The 22,146-nt window shown below is 44.5% G+C and overlaps 1 protein-coding gene across 3 annotated transcripts in view; it reads left to right on the top strand.

Annotated features, from left to right (window-relative positions):
- Positions 1 to 22,146, top strand: part of PTPRE (protein tyrosine phosphatase receptor type E) — a 98,419-nt gene that overhangs the window by 38,600 nt on the left and 37,673 nt on the right. The window contains exon 1 of one of the 3 annotated variants that reach the window (XM_051619193.1): positions 14,646 to 14,702. The exons of the other annotated variants lie outside the window; for them this stretch is intronic. The gene's annotated coding sequence lies outside the window, so the exon portion shown is untranslated. Of the gene's footprint in view, positions 1 to 14,645; positions 14,703 to 22,146 lie in introns of those variants that run through there. 3 annotated transcript variants of the gene reach the window in all.

Raw genomic sequence — 22,146 nt, 5'->3', positions numbered from 1 at the left:
TGATGAAGAAATGAGCCATAAAGCTGCATTTTCAGATCTATATCTGTATCTTTAGAGATGACATGTGAGCGTTCCCCTCTTTCAGGGGTCCTAGGTTGAGCTGAGCACACCACAGTTCAGAACACTGGTGGGCTAGATTTTGCAGCCCATTCATTTCAGGGTCTGTAATTTCTTTGTGTCTTTGAAATACTAATCCTTGCCTTTTGAGGCAATATTGTGGAATTATGGAAGTGATAAATTTTGCTTGGTATCTTCTCTTCAGCCAGCTCAAATACTAAGAGAACTCAACTGAAGATGTCTCATTTATCACTGTGGTTAGTGTTGAAGAAAAAAAATGTTAGAGCCAAGTGCCATGGACACAGTTTTAGAAGAAGGATCTAAGCTTCACTTTAGCAGGTCGTGAGGTGTATCAAACTGGTGTTCAGTTGTCTGAGCCAACAGGGTATAAATATCCAGGAAGGAAAACAGAAGGTGAAGTGTGAACTTCTCACATCAAAGGAGGCCACCCAGCATCTTCCAAACTTCATTTTCCTAATCTCTGGTGAAAAAAGCCTATTTTTCTTCTTTCACAGTGCAAACAAACCAACAACAGCAAAAAAAAAGTATCTGCATGTACTGGGGCTGGGAGTAGTAAAAGCTGGGAGTTTGGAATTGTGTGGATTGAGGAGCCTCAGGGATGCAGGGGTGGTTCAGCCCAGGGGCAAGAGACTGACGCAGAATCTTTATGCTGCATTTTTTTGGGAAGCTTTTTGATGCTATCCTCTTCAGTACAGCTGGTGATGTGAGAATGGGCCATGTTCAGTGTTGTGGGTTTCTTTCTGCAAATAATACTTCTACACAAGGAAGCTCAAACTATTATGACACTCGCACAATTTTAACTGCGGCGGACAGAGAGCTTATTTTCTAAACACAGTGCTGTTATTTCATTTGTAATTCTCTCCTCTTCTTTGGGGCAAACAAAGCTCACTCTCCTGCTCAACTCTGAGCTGGTGAATAGGAGCACTGGGTGTGCAGGCAGCAAGGGAAGCAGTCTGCAGACGTGGAGGCTGCAGATGAATTTTATCCACTGTTCCGCCCTGCGGAAATGCTGTGTGGGTCTGAGGCTGGGCAGGGCGCAGCCTTGCCCAGTTTGCCCACAGCACCCAACTGGGAGGGTGGCTGGTGTGCCTGATGGCTGTGCTGCAGGCAGGGACCAGCAGGAGCCTGCTGAAGCTCAACAGAGATGTGTCAAGTCCTGCTGCTGGGGGTGGATCCTGCCACTGCACGTTTGCATTTGTTTTAGGATCTGACTTTTGACAGCTGCCCTTGGATCGACTCACACTTTGTACTTGGCTTTACCCCGTGTTATGCATTAGTATTTTAAACCTAGTGTGGTTTTGTGTTGTTTGTTGTTTGTTTTGTGTTTTTTATTTTTTAAACAGGGGCTCTTGAGAAATGTCTGGCATTTAAAGTTTGGTCGTGTAAGTGCAAATATTCATTGCGGCTTAATGACTTTGCTCATTTTGAACAAATTGGATTGTGGTTTTTCAGTGATGTTTAAAACCCACAAGCAGAGCACAGGTGTGCAGCACACTGCTTCTGTGTTGGAGCTGGAAGTAAAACCTGTGGGGAGGTCAGTGGTAATAAGCTGCAAGGTCTGCTGTTGTCCAGGAGAAACCTTCCACGTTCCCCAGACGACTCCTTTTGTTTTCTTGATGTCTCCTGGACCAAATGGTCCAGCAGTGCTGTAGGGTGGCTGTTACACAATGTGAATCATCCATTCATAGAATGGTTTGGGTTGGAAGGGATCTTAAAGCTCATCTACTTCCAACCCCCCTGCCATGAGCAGGGACACCTCCCACTAGACCGGGTTGCTCCAAGCCCCATCCAACCTGGCCTGGAATATTTCCAGGGATGGGGCAAACACAGCTTTGCTGGGCAACCTAGGCCAGTGTCTCACCACCCTCCTAGTGAAGAATTTTCTCCTAATGCTTAATCTAAATCTCCCCTCTTCCAGTTTAAAGCCATTACCCCTCATCCCATCATTCCCTGCCCTTATCCAGAGCCCCTCCCCAGCTTTCCTGGAGCCCCTTCAGGCACAGGAAGGTGCTCTAAGGTCTCCCCAGAGCTTTCACTTCTCCAGGCTGAACAACCCCAGCTCTCTCCATGTTGAAATGTCTGTACGTGAAGGCTGCCTATGCTGTCAATGTTTATAATTGCTCTTCCTGGCTTTCTTGGTGATAGATTTCTGCATTTCAGACAATTTGCACCCTTTGACACAGTGTGGTCCTCTATGCATGTGTATCGTAGTAGGCTGAAACATTGAATAGTCAAGAGTAAGATAAATAAGCAGTCATCATCTAGAAAGAGCAGTCTAAATGATGAAGGGTGCCTTTTTTGGAGTAGTCAAGCAACCTGAGCCTGTGAGGGCTGTGCAGTTAACTTGCATATTCATGAGAAGAGACTCTGCCCGTGCTAAAGCAGGGCAGGTGGCACTGCCATAGCTGGGAGGTCCCTGGCACCTAAGCTGAGCTCAGCAGACACAAAACTTGTGGTATAAAAGTGTTAAGCAGCAGTGAGTGACACAGATGATTTTCCTTAAGGTTTTCAAGAAGAACCTTGCTGCTGAAGTTGGAGCATTATTAGTTCACAATAAGCACCACAGTTGACCAGAAAACCTCTTTCTGTAGTGGAAGTTGGGATTTATATTTAGGTGGCACCGAAGAGAGAAAAAACCTGACGGAATTATTTAGTGAAACCATCAGAACAAAATAGCATGACCTTGTTTGCCTGAACTAATGATACATTTTCTCAAAAGATGCTCAGCTCCACCCAAAAGGTTGCTGTATTTTGGGTAAGTAGCACAGGTTTTGGAGAAGGCAGGGAAGCCACTGACCTAGATACATGTTTATCTGAGAGCTGTTCCATTCCAGGGAGGTTTTCAAATAAAAGTGATCTTAATCTTAGTGTTCTAAATCAGTAGGGGTTGGGAGATTCTCAAGGACCTGTATTTTGCATGGACTTGCCCTGCATTCTTCTGTGTTTATGACACAGTTTCTTTAATTATCTTGCAATTTATTGTTGTCTTGGATGTTCATGTATTAGTAATAACTTAGGGTGAAGGTAAGAACAGATTTAAAGTGCACCACATTAGACAGAGTATTATACCTAATTTTCATGAATTTTATTGAACGTTCAGATGGAGGAGATAATTTTTTAGCTGGAACAGTTCAAATTTCTTTGAGGCTCAGAAGCTCTAGGTAGAGAAACATTGTTCTTTACTCATGAGATGCTGTCGATAATTTTTATATGTTACCGACAGTGATTTTTATCTGTCTGAAGTTCTCACATTTGTAAGTGGCATCTCTAATGCACTAAAGAGGCTGCAAACATACCCTCTGCTGTGTATCTTAATATTTTATTTATATTCATAGAATCATAGAATGGTTTGGGTGGAAGGGACCCTAAAGATCATCTATTTCCAACCCTGCTGCATGGGCAGGGGCACCTCCCACTAGACCCGGTTGCTCAGAGCCCCACTTGATATAGTTTGAAAATCAAATTAATAAGTTCAGCAAATTGTGCTGCCTGCGAAGACTCTTTCAGCTGCCAAGGACAAAGAGAGATATCTTGGGGGGCAGAGTAACTTTTTTCCTTTAAGCATGGAATGAGTGGAAAGGAGCAGAGGACTGTGTAAGGCAGAACATTTGATTGTCACAAGGCACCCTGTCATCCTGCAGAGGTGTGGGGAGAAGGTGTGGATCTGGGGACAGAAGTTTTGTCATGTTTCTTCCATGCAGCCCACAGCCTGTATTTAAGGAGAGCTTTCTGCTGACTTGCATGAGAAATCATGCACGTGGGCTGTGCTGTGTAGCACAGACACTGAGAGCTGCTCCTAAGTGCCAGGAGTCACAACCTTAATCTTTGCAAAGTTAATAACTAGCACACACTCCACAGATTGTGTTTTACTACTCGGGCTCATTTCTGATGAGTTACAAAGTGGGTAAGTTCTTGCAGATCAGAGCCTAAGGCTATTGTCCATTGACAGCTGGGATGCTCAGGTGACAATACTGGGTTATTTTCAGATAGAAAGGAAAAAAAAAACAACCAACTGTAATAATGTCCCAGTAACGAAATTTGTTTTCATTTAGAAGAAAAAATTATAAGCCATCCAATGTTAGAAGTTACAGAAGAATTATCTGTGTGCTTTTTGATGTATAAAGGCTTCAACCTTAAGCTTTCTGCCTGAGGTGCACAGTTTTGGGGCAGATTCATTATAGAAGGTAAGTGGGATTTATTTTTTTTTAGTTACATTTTGAATTTGTCTGCATTTTCTGATTTGCGCTTGAGAATGGAAATAATTTTTCTTTTTAACAGAGTTTAAGGTTTCCAGCCTTCACTTAAGGAACTGGATGTCCTGGTGCTCCTCATGGGCAAGGACATTATTACGCAAACTTTCAGCATGTGGGACAGCTCATAATTTCTAGGAAATTTCTAGCAAATTTGAGATGAGAATGTAAAAAAGTTGTTGCTGTGCTCTGCAGTTTAGTCCCCAGAGCTGCCAAGCAGTTGCTGTACTGGCAGAACTGTGGTCAAACTCCAGAATCTTTTTTGCATTTGAATTGCTGCTCAGTAAGTTAGTGAGGTAAGCAGGCCTGTGGGGATGGAATGAGAACAGAGATGGTTACTCTTCTTTATGCAATGGATTAACTTCTGGTTAGAGTTCTTGGACCTGGGTCATTAGGAAAGGGCAGAAAAAGGGGAGTGGGCGCTTTGCTTCTGCTCCAGAGGGGCTTTGTGCTTTTGCAGATGGAACAGGATGCTCTGGAGGGATGTGGGCATTGACGTGTTGGGGTTTTGTTGTTCCTTGCTTGATATTCCCCCTGCTTATTGCAACATAGACCAGAAACAAATTCTGCACTGTTTATTTTTCCCTAAAAATACATTTTTTAAAGGTGTTTCAAGTGCTGTGAATTGATATTTCTTGGGCGGTTAGTTAGGTCTTGCATACCTTCCTTGTAAATAGTAGCACAAAAGCACAAAATCTGTACCAGCTTTTCTGGATGATTCAGAAAATAGGTTTGAGTGAGTCTTTATTATTTTGCTAGCACCTTAAATATGTTAAGAGCTTGGTGGTTCTGGTTGTGTTTTATTACTTTGATGCTATGATCCTTCCTTTGCCCCATCCCTGGAGATGTTGAAGGCCAGGCTGAATGAGGCTTGTGCAGCCTGGTCTGGTGGGAGGTGTCCCTGCTCATGGCAGGGAGGTTGGAACCTGATGAGCTTTAAGGTCCCTTCCAACCCAAACCATTTAATTTAATTTAGTGATAACTAGCCAAGTAATGGAAATACTGTTACAGTGCTTATTCTGAAGAAATATTCTGAAGAAATTCTGAGGAAAAATTCCTTTTTTCCCCAGCCTGGTGTCTGAACAGGATGGCTGTTCCTCTGTGGGAGCAGATATGGGACACCAGCTTCCTCAGCAGGGTCCTCGACTTGGAAGTTCAAGGGTCTGCTGCAGCACGCTGCTGTCACACAGCTCAGCAAGATACTGCTTCCCTGACTGCTTGGAGTCATAACAAGGCCTGGATGTCTGTCTTGACTCTGTATCGACTATAAGTACAAAAGCAGTGATTTTTTTAAAAATAGAGGGGAAAAAGGCAGTCTTAGCATTGTAGCAGCTTCTGACCGATACGACAGGTACGGCTCAGCCAGAGCAGGGACGTGCTTGGTGGCAGGTGAAACACAAACAACTGGAAACCTTCAGTTTCGTTTTGGACTACTTCCTGTATTAGAGTAACAACGTGGCATGAAACTGGAAGGATTGTTTCTGAGAAAGCTGTTGCTTCACAAGGCTGGAGGTTTAGAGGAGGGGAGCTAAGAAATAACAAGTCCCTCAGAGGGGCTCCCTGGGGGAGCACTGGCAGCAGCAGGTTTCTTCAGGTGTTTTTTTTTGTTGTTGTTTTGTTTTCTTTAAATCTCCTATTGATGTTCTTTTAACATATTTTTCAGACTGTTTCACTTTCACTGCATAAACTGGATGTTTTACCATTCTTATTGATTGTATTTCTGTGTAGATTAGGTTTGGATACAACCCCAAAGGGTGTCCCCAACACCAAGAACAAGGAAGACAGTTAACTGGCTTGTTGGGAACTGCTGGTATTTTTATTTTAAAATTTGTTTTGTTTTTTTCCCCCACGTGAATTCTTACTGTTTGATCAGAGCATCTTCAAGCTGAGGCTCAACCCACTTTCTTGTGGGATAAGTGAGCAGAGATGCTGCTCCTTGTGCATTCACCCAGAGCTCTCTTGAGATGGCTGCAATGGGAATTTTGGAGAAGAGTCCACGCTGCCAGCTAGAACCTGAAGGGGTGACAAATGGTCTGTTGTAGCTCACCAAGAGCCTGGCTTTGCAATGTGAATGCCACTACCTTGAGGAATGACCATGAATCCATCAGTTTTTTGGTCTGTAGGAGTGAGATGCTGGAGTTGAGTGGGAGGTGGGTGAGGCAGGAAAGGACATCTCCACTGGTGTAGCTGGTGATAGGTTGGGCAGCTCTGTGTCTGCTCTTGGTGTAACCATCAGAGATCATGGTCATCTTTGGTAGATTTTATTCCAGCTGATTTCAGAATAATTTCCCTGCAGTGCTGTCCAGCTGCTGTGTGATTTGAAGGCAGCATTTCTCCATGTATACTAATTTACAGCTCAATTTTAAAATGTAACTGCAAGTAGCATTGCTAAAAATAACTTGTGTGAAGCTTTACCCTTTTTTTTTCTAAGCTTGATAATAGGAATTTTTTTTCAAGCTTACTGTTTAGATCATGCAGCTTATACTAAAGAGTGGCTCTGTCCTTGGGTAGTCAGTAAGTACAGGGACAGTGATAGACAACAGTCCAGGATTGTTCTAGAGCCCAAAATCTCACCAGTTATTTGCTTATCAGTACCTCCCTTCCTCCAATCTCTTTATTTCTTGGTCCCGTTGCAAGCAGACCTTGCTGAGATGATGCCTGGTCATTAATTCAAGAATATTTTAAAGCTAGTTAGATAACAAGTGGCATGTTTGATTCCAGAGCCTGGGGGGTATGTTGTAACCTGGGGGGAAAGGGAGAGTGATTTAAGTAATTTGATAGAATCCAGCCTGGAATGGTCACCTGCTAAACTGGGCTTGTAAATCCAACTCAAATGGACTGAGATATTCTATTCTACTGAGCAACAACTTCTCATCAAAGGTAATTCAGGTTACCAGAGAAAAGGAAACATGTTTTTCCCATGTGATAAAACATTGATTCTCTCTCTGCTGCATTACAGCAGGTCCAGGCTCTCGTTCCTTTTTCTTACATCAAATAAAACAATTTCAAAAATTAAAATATTTTAAAATGTCCTTTTTAGGAAGTTTGTTGCCATTCTGCAGTGCTCAAACTAGATGTCCTGTACAAAAGTGAAAAATCTCACCCCTTCCTTGCCATTCTGTGCCATTTTGGGGGTGGCATAAGGGGCAGCTCTGTGGTTCTGGCCAGACTGGTCCCTTGGGTTATCAGCAAAACCCTGATTGCTCTTCACTTGCTGTCTGGACAGGGATCACATGTTGGTTTGGGATTTTCTTGCTGTTCATTTCTTTGAAGAGACTGGTAAAATTTTTGGAAGGTATAATATTGCATGAAAAGCAGAATTCTGACTCTTGACTCCTAGAAATGAGTCATGTCAGAATAAGCAGCCACAGGCTCTGTGTTGCCCTTCAGAGATTTTGGAGTACTTTTTAAATCAGACTCTATTTTCTCTTTTGTTCTTAGTGGCTTTTAATTTTTATTCCCTTTTAAAACAGAATTGACTGATTTTTGTCCAACAATCTGAACTTTGAAAACATTCTCTGAGCTTCCACTTAACTGAATTTTTTTTTTTTTAAGAGCATGTGGCCACCACTAATAATTTGGAGTGGTGTGTGGGTGTTATGATTGAACATTCAAACATTTAATTTGTACCTTCCTGCCCTATTCCTTACTCTCTCTTTTTTCTCATTCTATGAAAGAGGTTAATTTTGGGCAGTGCCAGAGGGGAGCAGCTGCCTGGACTCCCAAGTGTCACACGTGTCTCAGGAAGGACTTTTTCCTGAAGTGATAAAAGTAAATTTGATTTTCTGTTTTAATATCTTCCAGAACATTTTCATTTTTCCAAACCCAGGACAAGCTTAATATCGAGGAAGGCTTCAGACTTTTGAAAGACTCTCCAAGGGCTTTGCTTATCCCAGTTGTCTTTTCTTGGGTTTTCTTGTATTTTCCCATTCAAGTGCTGATCTGAGCCGAAATTACGGGAGATTCACTGTGTTCCTGCAGGGATGGTTACAGTGGCTAATGGCCCTCATGGTCTAGAGTCAGTATTTAGCTGTCAGAGCCAGTAGTGCAGGGAGGAGGTTGTTGCTACATTTCACCTCCCCAGCTGCTGCAGAGCACACAGTGTTAAAGACCTCGTTCCTAATGTAATGTTTTTATCTGTTGGCTTTCCCAGCCCGCATCAGCGTTTCCCTCTGAGGATTAACTGTTTCTTTCTTTTGTTTTCTAGTCGTTGTTTCTCTTTTATGATACAAATTTTTCATTTGCAGACTTGAGCAAAGATAAATCTTCTCCCCCAAGAAACCTGACTCCTCCGTTAGCCATGAGAAGTTGCAGATAGCTGATTCAGGAGGGACTGGATTTTCTCAGTGCAGGAGGAGGGATGTGCTGATGCTTTGAGCACTGCTTGTATGTAGTGATGCTGAAGCTGTGCCCCAGGTGATGGCCTGTCCTTCTGCATCCCCAGGACGCTGATGTAGATTAGACGTCAGGAGGAAATTCTTGGCTGTGAGGGTGGTGAGACCCTGGCCCAGGTTGCCCAGGGAAGCTGTGGCTGCCCCATCCCTGGCAGTGTTGAAGGGCAGGTTGGATGGGGCTTGGAGCAGCTTGGGCTGGTGGGAGGTGTCCCTGCTCATGGCAGGGGGTTGGAACTGGGTGATCTCTAAGGTCCCTTCCAACCTAAACCAGTCTGGGTTTCTATGCCTGTGGTTTCTGTGGACAGGTTTGAGTGCCTGCATTGCTGGGGCTCAACTAGAGAGCTGCCTGCACAAACCACACTGCAGGCTTGGATGTTATGTTTCCAATAACTCAGAGGCTTGCTAGTTCAATTTTAATAGTAAATGCAGTTTCTATTTATTTCTTGAGGCTCCAGGCTGTAAAGGATTTTACTATCCCTAGACATTTGCATTGGTAATGATCTTCTTCTGAGATAAATGGCTTATTAACAGGCCTTAGAACTTAATAATGGGTGAGAAAATCAGATGCATGTCATGTCCCAAATCCTTATTTTGAATTAAAGCTGCTGCTGCTATGTCATAAATTTATTTATATAAAGTAAATATATCTGCTAACTTTGTGAATGTCACAGGAAGAAATAGCAAACACTGGTGACAGATGCTGCAATATGTATCTCACACAGGCCCTGCAATTGCTGTAGTGCTTGGTGCAGGGGAGCTGGAAGAGCAGAGGGCTGCTGCCTGTCCCCAGCACAGCCATGTCTTTCAAATAAATAATTGGAGTATCAGGCTTTTGATGAATGCTCAGCAAGCAGCTAAATATAAAAACAGATGTTACCCTGGAATCTCTGAGCACGTTGCTGGCACACAACACCAGTCACAAAACAGGTGTTACATGAAATTATCTGGGGCGTAAGCTCAACATCTGGTGTTGTTTGCTTCATTAGTTTTGTAATTGTTTCTACTGCATTTAATTTGCCACATAGCCTGGCTGGTCAGTGGGAAGTGCTTGTGGTTGGAAGCTGCAGGATTGCACAGGTAGCATGTGGCCATCACATTCATTAGCCTTTATTTCGTTGCTGTTCTGCTGTGGCTGCTGCCTCAGGAGACTGTTGGGTTGTATGAAGGACAAATACTACGGGGTAACTTTTAGTAGTTAAAATATCAGTGACTTCTTGTCAAAAATTGGAGATGCACACCCCCACACATACACACTTCTTAAGTACAAGCTGCAGAGAAGAAAGGGCAACAAAGTGTATGGATGGTTTTGCCTGTTGGGAAGTGCAGTGTGTGCTGTTTTGAAGCTGATGCTTTCTGTGAGCCCCTGGGAAGTACGAAGTGAGCATGGTCCTCTGCTCCCCTTCTGTGATGAGCAGCTTAGTTTGAAGATCAAGAACTCCTGTTGCTTTAGCTTTAAAAATAATCCCCAAAGTGGTATTTATCGTGTGGCTGTCTTGTATTTTGCAAGATTGTGGTTCATGCAGTTGTCAATATTTGGATACAGCTGGCTCAGCATGAGGAAGCTTTATCCAAACACCCCCACAGAGGGATGTTTTCCCAGATCTGTTTGGGTTCCTGGTGGTGGGGAAACCCAGCAGCTTGCCCGGGCTTGCTCTTGCATGGCTGGCAGAGGGGGTGTGAATGGTGTATCCTTGCTGCTGACATGGGGGTCCACGCTGGCCAGCCCAGAGATATGGATGTGGGTCATAACAGGAGCTGAGAAGAGGGATGAGCATAGTTATAACTCTGCACTTAATGAAAGGGGAGAGACTGGGGTGGAGGCCTTGGGGTTTACGTGTTGTTTCAGCTTGAAGAATGGGTTCCTGGCTGTCTGCAGGACATCATCAGGGTCTAGAGATGTGCACGTTCTTCCAAGGACGCAGTGAAGAAGCAGTCGTTGTCATTGAACAGTCATGCAAACCCTCCTGCAGTGCCTGTGTCATCTGCAGGCGTGGCCAAGCTGCTCCTGACCAGGCTGGGTCTGATACCCTTGCCAGCACGAGGTGCCCTGTCCCACTGCTCACTACCACTGCTCCTCAGCCCCTCTCAGGATGTGGGCACCTACATTTCCCTGGTTGAGTGTTGGCTGGGCTATGCTTGTGAGTTTGGTCATTCAACTGGTTTGGATTTAAGGAAAACAAAAATATTTCCTTCCTTCTCTCTCTTGTTTTAACCTGAGCTGTTGCCAGTGTGATGTACAGCTGTGTAGGCGTAAGCAGGAGTGGGTGGGGTGGTAGGAAGACAAAAGGTATGAGAACATGTAAAGCTTTGTGTTGTCAGACCCTCTGGACTTGGGAGCAGCAGAGGCTGGTACAGCCCTTCTGACACTGCCTCTGAGCTCTGCCTGCCATTGCTGTGAGCAGGAGGTAGCAGAGAATCACAAAGGGTTTGGGTTGGAAGGGACCTTAAATGGCCATCTAGTCCAGCCCCCCTGCAGTGAGCAGGGACATCTTCCACCAGACCAGGTTGCTCAGAGCTCCATCCAACCTGACCCTGTGTGTTTCCAGGGGTAGAGCATCTACCACCTCTCTGGGGCAACCTGGGCCAGTGTTTCACCACCCTCAGCATAGAACACTTCCTTCTTTCAGTCTTGGCAGCTCTGTGTCCCAGTGAACATGCTGGGGGAGGGTGTCAGCCATGTGTGGATGTGGTGCAGAGCTGGTGAGAGTCAGTGAAGGCCGTGGAAGGCTCTGGTGCCATTGCTATTTCTCCAGTTATGCAGTTGCTAAAATTTCTATTGCTGGGCATGGGAAGCAGCTGAAGGCTTAAAACCAAGTACACATCGGACAACTTTGCTGCAGAGCTGGGGGGGGGGAATATTGAGAAATCCGCCTTGTAACTTGGAGCTTGAGCGTTGCTTTTGCTGCAGGGATGTTGTTTGGGTTTGAATTTGTGCAGTGCAAAACTGCACTAGACCTTGGATATACCTGTAGGGTTTCCAAGACCTGCTGGGCTGAACAACTTGCATCTGTAACACTGCTGCCTTCCTTTCTGTGCACACCTTCCTGAGGTGCCTAGGGATGAATCCTCAAACATTCAGGTGCCACGTTCTCCTTTTCTGCTTTGTCAGAGTATGTAGACAAGGGTGCACACTTGTGCTTCTGTGTTTCCAATCCTCCCTTCCAAAATAAAATACTTTGCTGCTGAAAAACAAGCATTTAATCTGGCTGTTGTGCAGCATCTAATTCTTCTGTATGTGTTTTCCATAACGTATAATTAGCCTTCATTTTCAGGAAGCAATTTTAAAGAATGTTAATAAATATTCATACAGATCTATTACAAGGGAGCATCTGTACCATGATGTGTTCTCTGCAACTAAGGAATAAAAGGACCACTGGGATGGAACAAAAGGCAACTTCTCAAGTTAATTGTAAGATTTTATTGGTGTTTCACTCAGCTGCTGGAAGGTTTCTCCTGCGAATCACTGGCAGCTTTCCTAATTTACGTGTGAGCCCTGGCTGGAAGGTGGCACAGATTGATTTGCTGAGAGTGCACAGGGAAAGGTGACCCTGATTTGTGACTTCAATCTCCAGCACAGGCGTGTTGGGAGAGGGGGATGCTAGGAACTTGCAGACGTGTAAATGCAAATTTCTATGTGTGATTGAAAGGCTCTCCATATGCACTCGGTAAAACATAATTGATTTGGGGGATGGGTAGCAACTGTTCAGAAGGTATTAATGACATTTTAAAATCAGCCAAGGTTTTTTTCCTGAAATATTTGTTCCTGCCAGGTTTTCTACGGAAGTCCTGAAACTGTTTTGTTGGTTGGTGTTGAATTGTTTGAGTGCCATGAAAAATACTGGTCTGATAAGTCTCTTTTCCTTCTCCTTGTTTCTGTGTTAATGAACTCAGCCCTTTGGTGAGCTTGCAGGTAAAGCAGTAAATAATGCAAACCAGAGCTTTGCTGCAGAGATCTTTATTTATCTAAAATGAGACCAAGAAGGATGGACAATGAATATTTATGCAGCAAGAGACACATCTGGGTATGAAATAGGACTGCAAAATGGCCGTGGCGTAGACCTAATGGTAAACAACATGTCTTTTTAAAATAATCCAGTATTTTTTAATTTCATTTTCACCATAATAATTTTCTGTGCTTTAATCTCAACTTGGTCTTTCTCGGCTAGACCCTCTGCTTGGGTGCTGGGCAACTCTTGGCAGTGGGGCTGGTGTGAGCATCCCCCAGGGACAGCGATGGGGGCTGGGAAAGGGATGGATGGAGCAAGTCGAGGTTAGCAGTGGGAGGCCAGGCCATTGATAAACCTCCTCTGCCAAAAGTGAGATGAGGCCTTTTCTCCCACACTGAATAGATTGGCTCCTCTTCGTAGGCTCCAAAGCTGGGGTTATTCAAATGTTCAGCAAAATGCTGATAAAATGTTATCTGTGCTGGGGAGCGGGGGCCAAGGCAGGGCTGGCTCCTTGCTGATGGGAAGCTTTTCAGTTGTGTGACTGGTTGTGTGACTGCCAACGTGGTATGAACTACAGACTCATAGAGTTGTTTTGCTTAGTGAAGACCTTTAAGATTGAGCCCAACCCTTAACCCAGCACTGCCAAGGCCACCAATAACCCACATCCCTCAGCACCACATCCTCACAGCTTTTAAATCCCTCCAGAGATGGAGACTCCACCACTGCCCTGGGCAGCCTGGGCCAGGGCCTGACAACCCTTTCAGGGAAGAGATTGTTTCCAATAACCAATCTAAAGATCCCCTGGGCAACTTGAGGTTGTTTCCTCTTGTTCTATCAGGTGTAACTTGGGAGGAGACCAACCTCATTGCTCCAACCTCCTCTCAGGCAGTTGCAGAGAGCAAGGTCTCCCCTCAGCCTCCTTTTCTCCAGGCTGAACACCCCCAGCTCCCTCAGCTGCTCCTTGTAAGACTTGTGCTCCAGCCCCTTCCCCAATTCCATTGCCCTTCTCTGGATGTGCTTCAGCCCCTCCATGTCCTTCTCATCTTGAGGGACCCAGAACTGACCCCAGGATTTGAGGTGTGCCCTCAGTAGTTAATATCTATTAACAGTTTCATGAATTCAGCAGTAGCCAGAGCAGGTATGGCTGCTTTCCACAAGGTGTTCTGGTAATGGCTGAGAACAAGGCACAGTTCTTGATTTTCATGCAGGACATGTTCTGCATTGCAGCAGCCAGTGCTGTGACTGGACACGTTAGCAAAAAGGAAATGGTGAAAGTGGTCATAAAAAGGAAGTAAGTCCAAACCCAGCTGCACTGTAGAAGTAAGAAAATGGCAGTAAACTGAAAATAGTTTGTTCTTCCTGTAAAAATGTCCTACAAGGGAGACACAAGTTAGAGGATTATCTGACGAGCCTGCAGAAATACAGCAATGGAAATTCTGTGGACAACTGATCCAGCTCTTCCTTTAGATCAGGAAATATTCTCTAGCTCCAGAAATACCTTTACAGCAGCTTTTGTGCTTTGCAAGGAAGCAGTTGGTTGAGAACTGTTCCTGCATGTGGAGTCACCTGCCAAGGCTGGCATGTGGCACAGGGGATGGAGAGTGGATAAGGTGACATTATGAGGTGGTGACAACAGGACGTGTACAGGTGGAGCGATGGTGGCATCAGGCTCTAGGATTTGCTGTTCTGGTTTCCAGTTTCTGCTGAAGTTGTCACGCAGCAGGGTTTTGGCTCAGACCTGGTGTTTTCAGTTCAGGTTTGTTGTTCCTGCAGCGAGGAGCTCTCTCCCCAGAGCTGCACTTTGTTGTCTGAGGACAGGACCGTGCATTGCAGCTAAGACATGAGGGAGAACGTCTCTTCCAGGGACCAAAAAGAGAAGAATCAACTTCTTGTGAATTTCCTGATTTCTGAACAGACTTGTGGTTTTGCAGAGTTGATGTTCTGCTCAGTTACAGCTGTACTGTCACGAGATGGCTGCATGAGGTTGGGCTTAAGTGTCACTGATTGAAGTGGTCCTTCAGGCAATGCTAAAGGTAGGTGGAAGAACGTATTGAAGAGCAGTGGCTTAGCTCTCCTCCCTGGCAGAAAGTGCTCAGTACGTCAGGCAGCCAAACCCACCACTGCTGGATGGTAACAGGGCACAGGGGTGGGAACTCAGGCTGCAACAAGGGAAGGGCAAATTTGTACTCAGATGAAGTTAAGTATTTTGAAATAAGGTGGCCTGTGTGAAATCCTCATCTGAGAACAGGCTGGAGTGATCTCTGGGTGGTTTGGGAGCTTGCAGGGGCCAGGAGATGATGTGTGGGTGGGCAGAGGGCATTGCATGAATCTGCTTTGGGAAGCAGATGAGGAGCTGGAGGTCTCACAGACCGGTCAGCTTTTCTCCATTTCCAGGAAAAAAATACTGAAATAATGAATATCAGTAACCCCTTGGAAACTGGTGGAAAGATGTGCAAGGAGTGACGTGTCCTGGTGTATCAGGCTTTTTCCCATGGCAGTGAAACTTGCCTTATGGAACTCAGCAGAACCTGTAGGTGTTGGAGGGGGGGTTTGCCCCATCTCAAAGAGATGGATGGGGTGAAGCAGATGCTTTCAGAGCAGCTGTTGATGGGAAAAACTCTACCCTGAAGAGTGCAGGTGTGTGGCCTTCACAGCAGGTGTCATGTATTGTGTCTTTTAATGGCTGGGCTGGGGTGCACTAATGGCAGGCAGAGCAATCTGGACTAATTAGGGAAACGTTGTGGAGAGGACAGCATGCAGGTGGAGAGGACAGCATGCAGGTGGAGAGGATAGCATGCAGGTGCAGAGCAGATGCAAAGGCTGAAGCAGGAGCCATCAGCTGCACTGTGCAAGTTGCTGAAGTGCTTTCCCTCCATGGGAGAGCTCAGGAGAGGACCTGTCTGAGCCTTCCCATGCCATGAGGTGTACAAGATGCAGACTTGATAGTGAGATAGAGAGCTGATTGTCGCCCTGCATTTTGTGCTGATGAAGCTTTACCCAGAGCATCAGGGCCTTTGGGAAGGCCCTTGGACTAAGAGGATCCAGAAGACAGTTGTGAATTACTGGGGTTTAGAAGGGATCTGTTTAGAGAGGCTGAAAAGAACTGCTGCTGCTAGAAGAGATGATGAAAAGGAGCTGCCTGTCTGCCAGCACAGGAAGCTCAGATGGGAGTAGCTGGTAATCCATCTTTCTGGGTGAGTGGCAAAGGAGCAGTGGGCTGACTACATGGGGAAAATAAATCTAAATAAAGAGAAGGACTGGAAAACAGAGTTGAGGGATGCTGAAGAACTGGAGATTTGGATAGACACTTCACACTAGCATGTCAAAACCAAAGTAGCTATATTCTGTCCAGCCAATGGGGAGGGGATGGCCTTGGTGACCTGTCAGGGACCTTTTGCAAAGAAGGCCCTTTTTGCTCAGCTGTATTATTAAGCACTTTACAGCTGTATTGATTATGTTTAGAATTAATCCTCTTGCAGTTGTGTAAACACTGAAATAAAAAATGACTCATGTAATGAATTACACTGAAACCATGGGGCTTTACACTTGGCTTTAGGTAGGAGTTATTTTAACACCCTTTTTAATGATTAAAGACCTCAGTTCATAACAGAACAGATATGAATCTTAAAAAAATATATTATCTGGGTTTTTTTAAATTAACATAGGTATTTGTGTGTTGTGGTTTTTGGGGGGTTTGTTTTGTTGTTTTTTGTTGCTTTTTTATAATGGAAGGAACTACAGGAATTTTGTTTAAATTTTCAGGAACATTTAAACACTTTTCTGTACGTCAGGTAAGAGCATTGTGGGATAGTGTCCTTGGTGCATTGACTTGGAAGCTCTAGCTCCTGGTTGTAGTGATCTGAGCTTGCAAGACTGACATCCATAATGGTACTCATCACATCTGAAAATGATGCTGCATCCACAGTTAGTGCTAGTTCCTGCATCGTCAGGTGGGGGGGTTATTTTATGCATTATAATGTGCTTGCTGGCTTCATCTGAGTAATTATACTTAATTTATTCGGGTTAGTGTGAATTGGCTGTCCCTGGCTCAGTTTCAATCCACCCTGGTCTCAGTGCTAGCTGGTGGAGATGGAGTATAACTAGTTTAGAAAAGCACCTCCTGGGATCCTTGTTTCCTGCAAAAGCTGGTCAGAGAGCTGCAAAAACTGGCAAAAGGGTCCTTTAAGAATCGTTTGTGAGTACATTAGCATCTGTGAGAGAATGTATTAATCCTCCTAACCTTTTTTAATGCAGCATGGAAATAAGAGTTTTGGATTTAAAGACAATTTTCATCTCTCTCTGAAGTTTTAGATCTTTCTCTTTTTTTGTGTTCTCTTTTCCTAATTTTGAATTTCTGCGGTATGGAAGCTGACTATTCCAAGTCTGACCTCTGTAGTTTTATATAAGATGTCCCAAAATCTTCACAGCCAGCTGCTTCATTCCAGAGCTATGGGGCTGCAGATAAGCCGTCTATGCATAATGCATGAGCAGGATACACACAGTTGTCCAAAATGAAGGCTGCAAAGTTCATTATGTCTTTGGTCTTAAAGACATCTAAACCAATCCTCTATGTAATACAATTTAGCACTCAGCATCTCTTCGTAACTGCTTTGAATCTAATCCTGGTGAGCAACAGTTCCAAGAAAACAGAAGAAACCAGATCACCATCTAACCCTGCCATCCCCAGCTCCTGGCTGCATCTGTAGGATCCGATTGATTGGAAAATCCCTCACCGTTTTGAATGTGGCAGACGTCCCCTTGTCACGGTGGTGTGACAGCCCCACTGTCACACTGTCATTTCATCCTTTTCAGAGCAGAGCTGCTAATGCAGTGCTTAATCTGCTGGTGACAACCCGTGATTTATAGTCACTGGAGGTCCCAGCGTTGCTAATTGAGAGGGATTGGAGCTGTGTGAGCCGTGGGCTGGGCTTGGAGTCTGGCTCATGCTCCTGAGAAGGACAGATAGGACCAGCTCTGTTGGGTCAGGAGAATTTAAAGATGGTTGACAAGGTGGCAATTTTTGTCCTGTTAAGGTTTGTGTCTTCAAACAGAACTGTGTTGAGCAGATAATGTATTTTCTCCATAAATCCCTGTGAGGCTGTGTCCAGCCCACGGGTGCCTGTGCCGTGCAGGTGGCTGCTGTGCTGGCCCTGGCACGTCACGAGGTGTCATTTCTCAACACTGCTCTCACTTCTTGTCACACACGTGCTCTGTGCTGACCTCCTCCTACGTGAAAATGAAAGCAAATGTAATAATTTGTCTACCTGAATTAGGCACCAAGTGACTAAGTAAGTGAGACAGTCTATCAAGTTTGGTAATTCTAAATGGGAGTTCGTTTTCTTCGGTTAATTGGTACTTTGCCTCACTCAATTTCTTATGTGTAAGTGATTATTCTAATTTGTATTCTTTCAATCTAGTTCGTTTCCTCTCCTTTAAATGATCTTCATTCCAGGTTTTTATGTGGAATACATGAGGAATTGTTATTGTCAGTTATAATTTTGTGAACCATTATGTTAAATGATACATGATTTTAACTATTAGATATTTATCCCTTAAATTCTTTTGCTCTTCCTGAAGAGGTCAGAAACAAAGCTTGTATTTACATGTACCAGAAGCCCAAGGGTGAGAGTGCTGTAGATGGTCCCATAAGCAATACAATTTAATGATGAAGTTTAACTTTTCATCATGGGGTATTTTCTAACTTGCCTCAGGAGCAGCCATGCAGCAGAGTGTGCCACTGAACTTCAGGAATGATTCCCAAGCAGAGAGGTCCCTGCTCGAGTTTCATGCTGGGCTGCACTGAACTCACTTGCAAACATCTCAGCAAATATCTCAAGTCCTTTTATTATTTTTTTTTTTTTCCTCTGGGTTTCAGGACACCCTCAGTCTCTGAGCCAGGATTACAGGGATTCAAGACTCAGTGCTACTCTCTGCTCTTTATTGAGTGATCTTGAAGCCACCTGTCTTGAATTCATCTTCATGTGAGCTCCCACTTCCCACCTGTTCCTTTGGAATGGAAAGGAGCACTTCTTTTTCTAGTTGTTTTGTAAAAAACCCATAATTCAAATGACTGATTTCCTCAGGAATGCTGCTGTAAGGCTTTCTTACCTTCCTTATGACATCAAGGGGCAATAAAGCCCGAACCAAAAATGAAGTCACGCCAGAGCTGTTCCAGTTAAACTGTGACTCGGCACTACCTGGTGTGCTGAGGGTGGGTCAGTGGAGACACAGTGGGAATGCCAGAGTTTCAGGAAAGAGAAAATTGCTGTGGTCAGCATGAGCAGAGGTGGGAGCTGCTTCCAGTGCCCGGGATTCCCAGCTGAGGGGGGATGTCACCATGTTGGCTCGCTGGCTCCAGGTAGGGCAACCGCCTTGGCCAGCAGGAGGAAAACACCAGAGGCTTCAGCAGGACCAGCTGAGTTTGGGGGTTTACAGGTGAAAAGCAAGGGGAGCAAAAGGAGAAAAGGTAGAGGAAGGACGGAGAGGATGGTTTTCCCCCTTGCCTTTTTGGAGTTTTTCTCTTTTTTTTATAAATCATCAGTCGTTTAGGTTAGACGGTTGTCAGCCTTATCAGTCAGGGCAGGCACTTGCTCTTGGCATGGCCAATGTCCCAGTGCCAACACCTTTGTCAGCCAGTAGGGACATTTTAATGACATTGTGTGAGTTGATGGTGCTTATCCTTTAATACTACTTTTTTAGCACTGAAAAATCTGGGGCATAACCTGAGGTGCGTGAGACTAAAGTGTGAGAGAATCCAAACCCAACAGTCTCTCCACCATCCTGTGTGTTGGATGGGATGTTTTGCTGTTCTCCTGGGGCATTAGGAGGATGCAGGGAATGGGTGTCTGTTCAACTCTTCTAAAGCAGCTTGTGCATCTGGATTCTTGCAGGAAGTCACGCAGCTCTAGCAATGACAAAGGTTTCAATAGAATATTTTCCTACAACCCAGGCTTTATTCTGAAGCTGTCAGGTCAGATGAGGATTCAGTTCTGCAGCAAAAATAGGAATTAAGCATGTGTACTAATCCGATAATCCCTGAAAATAATGCTGTTTCCTCATGTTTTGGGGAACATCTCCTTGTGCCACGCGGGAGCGGTGGCAGCGATCCCGGTGCTGGGATGAGCTGTGCACAGGCTTCACACTCTCCCTGGACTTCTAAGCTGATCCTTGTTGGATTGCATTTGGATTTCGAGTGCTCTGCCTCCCTGCCAGGATTTGAATCAGCAGTGCAATTTTACAGCCTCTCTTTTTTTTTTTTTTTTTTTTTTTGTCATGGTATCAAGTTCTCTGTTGGATGTAGAAGCATTTATGACAAGGCAGACTTTTAAAACTGGTTGTAGCAGGAACCTCTGGCACCTTTTTAAGGCTTCAGAGAATCAGAAATCCCCAAGAATCCTTCACTACAAAAGATGTTATTGCATGGAGTTGAAGTGTCTGAGCATTTACCCGTGCATATCCTTGAAATAAAGGCTGGAGGTGGTAGGATCTAAGTAGATAAAAACGCACTGTATTCACCTGCAGCTTTTAAAGCAGCTCCTATTTCTTTTTCCAGGCAGGACAGCAGCTTCTTGACAGCAAAGCTGGGTCATAATGACAGTGGATGTCTTCACCTGGAGCTTTTTCTTTCTGGAGTTAGCAACATGAGGCTTCTGTTGTAGCGTGTTGTTGTCCTTTCTTGTTCAACAATTCTTTTCTACTTGCCTGTTCTCTCTGGAGAGTTGTTGTTGAGGTTTTGGGGGGATTTTTGTGTGTGTGTGGTGTTTTTGTTGTTTGTTGTTTTGTTTTGTTTTTTTTAACAGACCGTTTCCACTCTTGAAGATGGAAAATGTTGCTGTGTCTGTTTTTAGGCTCACAGAATTACACGAGTGAGGTCCTGTGCCATGCTCAGTCATGCAAAGCTAAGGCTCTTGCCTCTGTGCTTGCTGTAAGTTTTAACCCACCTTTCTTTAGCCAGCAGAAAGGCAAAGTGCTTTGGGCAAAAATGAGGTCCCAGAATTTACATAATCTTCGTATTTCAGATGTGTTGATTGAGATGTTTAGAAGTGTTTATTTTTGATAAGCGCTGCGGCATCGGCTGCAAGCTGGAGTTGCACTTCATCCCATCCAAGAGGACACCTACAAAATGGGGGGGTTTGTATCAATGAAACCCCCAGAACAGTAATTTTGTGAGACAGGTTGATGTTCCTGACACTTCCCAGTCTTTTGGAAACTTGCCAGCAACCTCAATTATAGTATTATTTACTTTTTTTTCCTAAGAGCTGGGTGTGTTTAGCCGCGAGCCAGGGAGCTCAGCCCCGCTCCCTGAAGTGGTTCAGCAGAGCAGCTGCCAGGGCTGGTGGCCCAACAGTCCAGTGGATCTCCACAGCCTTCACCAAGGGGATGGAGCATCGTGGGGGCAAGTGCACTGTTCAGCACCTCAGTCCTGGCAACACCAGCCCTTTCCCTGTCGATGCCCCTTTTGTTCTGGCTTCATTCCAGATTTCCAAATCCTCTGCCTTCCTTTCCCGTCCCTTCAGTTTACGTGAGCTGCTGCTGCGGGCGTTGAGCTTCCAGCATCCTACTGCTTTAGAATTCTAACTTGTGAAATGTTGGAAGGTTATTTATCATGCTAAATGCAGCGTATCCCTACTGGGACTTTATGGTTTGCTTCCAAAATTACACCAAACTCCACTGGGGATGACTGTTTTGCTGAACAGAAAAAGTCACCGTGACTTGCAGGTTTTTAGGGCAGGTGATTATCTTAAATTTGGTTGTTTGGTTTTGGTTTTTTTGGTTTTTTTTCTTTATATAGCCTGTTTTGGTTGTGTTTTGGTTGTGTTGTTTTTTTTCCCCTACAACATCTAAATATTCACTTCTTACTCAACTCTTATAATGGACAAACAAGACTGAGAAGATACATTTAACTCAGCCCAAGTTTATAAAACTTCATGTAGATGACAGCAGTATGGCCCCATTCAGTGGTGACCTCCATACAAAACTATAAACTTCATCCTGTCTGGTTAGACCTGGCTCAAGTGATTTCTCAAAGCTGGAGTGTTTCAGAATGAGAGGATGGGTCTCCTGCCAACAAAGCCAGGTGTCAGTTGTCAGACCAGGTCTGCACACATAACGTTGATATATTTTACACTAAGCTGTTACACATAATTACCTAATCCCAAGAATGGCTAGTTCAGGGTTAACCTGGCTGTTGACTGAGCTTGTTGGTATAAGATGTCTTGTCTGCTTAAATTACAAACCATAGTAGAAGAAACTGATTGAGTAAATCTGTCAGTAGGAAGCTGGACTGGAGAAAAAAAAAAAAAAAAGACATTTAAGAAAATAAAGGTTTATGCTATTAATACTTTCTCTTGTTCTTTCTGCACTTAGTATGTTAAAGAAAATATTCAGCTAGATCCACTGAGCTTCCAAACTGCAAGAAGGGGTGAGCAAGAATAAAGAAATGCTATCAAATGTGTGCTCCCATGTAAAAGAAGTTGT

This window comes from Apus apus, chromosome 4 (assembly GCF_020740795.1).
Source record: "Apus apus isolate bApuApu2 chromosome 4, bApuApu2.pri.cur, whole genome shotgun sequence".
NCBI lineage: Eukaryota > Metazoa > Chordata > Aves > Apodiformes > Apodidae > Apus > Apus apus.
Note: the sequence above shows the minus strand (reverse complement) of the source record. Positions and strands in the feature narration are given on the sequence as shown.